This window comes from Nilaparvata lugens, chromosome 6 (genome assembly GCF_014356525.2).
Source record: "Nilaparvata lugens isolate BPH chromosome 6, ASM1435652v1, whole genome shotgun sequence".
Classification (NCBI taxonomy): Eukaryota; Metazoa; Arthropoda; class Insecta; order Hemiptera; family Delphacidae; genus Nilaparvata; species Nilaparvata lugens.
The window spans coordinates 56,256,815-56,262,194 of NC_052509.1; positions in this window are offsets into that span (position 1 = coordinate 56,256,815).

Here is a 5,380-nt window from a genome sequence, read left to right on the forward strand (position 1 = left end):
CCTATGAGTGCATACATGCATAATAATTTATTATAATATCGGAGCACCGAGCTTCGCTCGTTATTCTTATTTATTGTTCAACAGAACACAATTCTCTAAAATGATCATGTTTATATTAATTTTTCACAGCTGGCTATATGTCATCTTATGAATTTCGGGGATGTGATATTTTGATTTTTCACATACTCACTCACTTTTTCATTATTCACAGCTGTTTCAGCCAAGGATGAATTATCCTTTTATTGTCGTTTAGCAAGTTTTCCCAAGGATGAGACCTAGTGCAATCGAATCTTTATATCATAAACCTACTATGTTCTGAATTTCGTGAAAATCGTTGGAGCCGTCTTCGAGATCCGTTGAACATAAATAATCATATATAAAAATACAAATATACCGAAATTGCTCGTTTAATATAATAGGATTTGATTTGATCACAAAGCTTTTGTAAATCTACTTTCTTCAAGGACAAGACTTAATTGAAAGAATAAGACGTTGAATGTGTCATACAACATTACAACCAACATCAAAATATGGTGATATTGACAACATCAACGTCTTGTTCTTCAAATTATGGAGAAATACCACCACATCTCATACCATACAATAGACTAGACTAGACTTAAGACTAGCACTCTAACCGAAACATGGTCCGAACTGACCTACACCGAAACATCCGGTCTCACAGACCGGGTCTTGCTCAAAGTGTTATATTTGATATATTTTCTACTAAATATGAATTTAAATATTTCTCATTGGTGAATTACAATTATAGTAGAGTATAATATAGATTTCAGTTGTAAATCAAGTGATGGAAGAATAGAAAAAAAATGGAAACATTGATATGTAATAAATGTATGATATTGGATGTAAGAAAACACACAATACAAAAATCCGTGTAAGATACTATCAGCTACTACTCAGATCAATAATCATGGAGGATTGATAGCAGAACTGAACGGTAATCATTGAAAATAATAATGTTTCTCATTGTTATCAAGGAACTTCTTTGAGCAAACTGTTTCAGCCTCCAGTTATTTTATTAGCAAGAAAAGTTCATGAATAACTATAGTGGTCGGAATAATCTATTTTGTCAAGTGAATGTTTATTTTGTGACACTTCATTGTGAAGCATCCTATTGATACAAGTTACAAAGGCTGGGGCTTGTATGGTTGATAACTCATCCTTTGTCATCAATTTTCCCAAACCGACGTTTTCTTAATTACAAAAATTAGTTTTTCAAATAGAACATGTCAATAAAATACCGAAATAATAAAGAGAAAAACATTAGAAAAAAAATTTGAATGCTCAAAATATCTGTTAGTCGAAGCATCCGGTGTTCTAGACCGGTAAAAAAAACGTTATCTGAAAGATCTGGTAGCTGAGACCGGTACATTTTCAATAGATTGATGTTTACTTGATAAACTTGAGTAGGGGACTGGCGAGCATTGTTGGAGAATGTTGAGGAATAGTGGGGGAGAAGGTATTAGAGCAGGTAGCAATTTTTTATTCACAATTTTTCCACTATAGAAAAAATAATTTTGCCTCTGGTCTCACAGACCGGTGTTTCGGTTAAAGTGTTAAACTAGACTTGAGACTAGACCAGACTTAGACAATAGACTAGACTGGACTTAATACTAGACTAGACTTAATACTATAGACTACACTTAACTTGATCAAATTCAGCCTGCATTCAATATGATCCCCCATTTTCAAAACAGAGACAACTGAAGAATTCACCTCCAGTTCTGTAGCAAACTCAGGGTAACTTCATTGAGAAGAATGTCGGCTACTTAATTATTTGAGGTCGGCTTCCTGTGTGAGAAAGTCACAGTGGATATTTACTGTGTGGTGTCAACTTGAGTTATAAAAGTGAAAGAGGAAAGGGTTATTTATGGGCCGAGGTGTACTAGGTCACCTTCGGAACGAGAGAGAGAGAGAGAGAAAAAAAAAAGTGAGTGAGTGTGAGTAAAAAAGGAGAGAGAGTGAGAGGATGAGAGCTTGGACGAGTGAGAGAGTGTAAGTAAGAGAGAGAAAATGGCAGAGAGTGAGAGAGTGAGCAGGTGAAAAACGATCTGCTCTTGTCAAGTAGAAAATGGTTTTGGCTCCTGACGGACGAAGAATGATCTGCTCATCTGGAATAAAGCCTGAAAACTGGACCACCGACCACCTCAGACATCAGACCGACAAAAATTTAATATCCCAGTGATCCTCTGATGACCCACATCAAATAGCAACGTTTGTTCCACCAAAAATGACTTATTAATCGTATTAAGAAAGGTTGTCTCACAAACGGCCTTACCGTACCAATCGTACAAAAATCGTATAGGATTGTATAGGAAGGAAGGAGATGATAACTCTTGCTCTATAAGATTGTATAGGAAGAGGGATAATGATAACTCTAGCTCTAAAAGAACATTTTGAGAAATGAAGGAAGAATAATTTGTTATTTGATTCGAAACAAGCTCGGCTAATCAATTGAATAGAAGGTTTCAGATTGTAGTGATAGGTCAATATTTACACAGGTGGAATTAGCAAATAGATTCTATTGAATAGTAAAATTTAATAGCAAATAGTGATAGATTAGAATAGACGATATCGACAACATGGAGAAAGCAGATCAACGTAATTGAGAGTTAATTCATTCTTTATTATTTTATACAATAGGTACATTATCAAAATGATAGGGAGAGGAAAAATAAGGTAACCTTGTGCTATTCCTCTCCCAAATGTAGATAAGGTTACACATAGTCCGAAATAGGTTGAGTCTTGCAGTTCTTCAATACTTTTCAGTCCTCAAGTATTTTCACGATGTAGATCTTTAAATTTAGATGCTTCAAAACTAAACATAGAAGAAATATTTCACATTATTATAACTGGAATAGGAAATATTCACAAATTGGAAATATAATTCTGAAGAATTATCAAAAAACAAACTCAATTCTTAAACTTTGAATGAAGAAGTCTTCAATCTTCATATGCAAGTGAGTAAAAAGTAACAAATTTAAGAACTGAAACCATGTTATTCGAAAACCTTGGTTACGGTATTACAGAAGCTCTAATTCAGTTATTTTTACAACACTCTCCGTTCAAGAATTTCCTTTTGGAATAAGGAGATGAGAAAAAAATTTCTATTTATATATAAAATCGGAATGGCACTGATTCATTCACTCACTCACTTATTCATTCATGATCAACATAACTAAAAAATAATCTACTGGACCAAATACGTTCAAATTTGGCAGGTTTGTTCAGTTGGCCATCTAGAGGCGCACTAAGAACGGATTTGAAAAAAAATCAAAGATACGCACATAATCTGCCTTTTTCTGCGTTTACTCAGATTTTTCAAGAACTGATTGGCAAAAAATGTTCAAACTTGGTAGGCGTACTAAGGATGGAGTTTTGGGAAAAAAATCTTCGTTTCCCCAGCGTATACACTAATAGAGATGATGATGATGTAATGTAGAAAGTGATAATGTAGAACCGTGACTCAATACACAGGTAAAAATTGCATGGTAAAATCTTCAAGACGATCTATCTGACGATTCAGTTGGGAGAAACCATCTACTTGGGAATCTTACTTTTGAAAACTCAACCTTCGTATGAATAAATTCAATTTAAATGTGATAAAACTGTAACCATTAACAATTCATATTGTTAAATCACACAGATCAACTGAAATGAAGCATTCAATTAATAATCTTTCAAATAAAAAAATAGCCCTTGCATAAATTATGGTCGGAAAGTAGGCCTAAACAGAAATTACTCAGCTCAAATATCAGCAATTGTTTGATATTTCATATTTTGGTTCACACGTCTGGAAACCCCTATCCTCCCTCATATTATGTAATGCAAGAATGAAAATAAGACTGAACCTTGAATGGATAGAGCATGTAACATATTGTAATTCGGATGGATATATAAGAAGCCTAGCCGAAATATTTATAGGTCTAAGTGAAGTAATTGGCTAATATCGCCAAAGAGATAACATAAAGATTAGATAATATCAGATTGGCCTGGCTAAACTGTACAACAGCCTAAAAGGAATTGAAATAATTTTTTGCTAATATATAATATTATATAAATATTGAAGGTTGAGGTTAGGCATAAACATTTAGTGATCGGCGACCTAACGATCGACCGAGCCATGCAACGTAGAATCTGACCAAACACCTGGGCAGGAATTTATTGTGGCAAAACAGTATGCAATTTGAGGACCTAAAGGTCTCACGTGGCTAATTATTATGATGCATGAAACAAATAATAACATATAAAAAATTAACTAGCATGTAGAGAGCATATTTAAAAAACCCAATAAAAATAATTAAATGTATCAAGGAAGTAGGAGGTTACCAGGTGCATGAATACTGTAACAATTTGCATGCACCAATCACATAATGGCAATTGATAGGCGGCAATAGTGAGCCGATTCAAAAATATTTGTATATATTTCTACAAATAAATAGAATTTGTATAAAATAGTTGTATAATCTATGTTTTGGATATGGCCCGAAGGCAAAGAAATTATTAAATATATAACATAAGTAATAATTTAATATTTTAGTACGGTCTATTTGAACCTTGAATGGCGGAGGACTAGGATATTCAAATTTTATGTAAATTTAGAAATCGGGAATGAGAATTGTAAAATTGAGAAAGGAGAACCGAGACTCGCCTGCCAAATGCCACCATGAGAGGTCACTAAAAATTGTAGAGCGTAATACCTTGCTATATCTTGTAATAACTTAAAGTTAAATTGAATTACTAAATTTCTTATAAGACTTTGTGATGCTCTTATAAAGCAAAAGTCATTTTCATTTGTAAATAATTTTGTAACCCCTTGGAAGAGACGACTCCGGCTACAATAGTCCAGGACCACCAGGAGTTGGATCGACATCAGCGGCTCATAAGAAAATTTCGACACATGAGTGAGAAATATTAAAATAGTGATAGGGCGCCCTCAGTGCTTCGAAATTACATGAGAATCAAAGCTAGCTCGTCGAAAGGGTTTTCTTATAAATTAAGAATTTAGTAAAAAAATACTTGCGCAAGTAAATATAGTATTAAAGGTATTTTATTAGAAAAATAACGAATAAATCCACATATCAGAAGTTCTATAAATCAAAGGAGTATAAAATCTTGGCTGTTAGTACATATTCATATGATCTTTAATTTCTGCAATATAATCTGCGATAGTTTGTTGTAGCTCTGATTCACTAGATGAATTGCTCTATTTATTCCGTCAGGTGCCGAATCTTGCACCCTGAGATAAAAATATATATTCATTACAAAGAAATCTATTAGGTACCATAGAATTTAATATATATATATTTGGATTATTGGTTGTCAATTTATCAAGCTGATTTTAAGAAATCTATTTAAG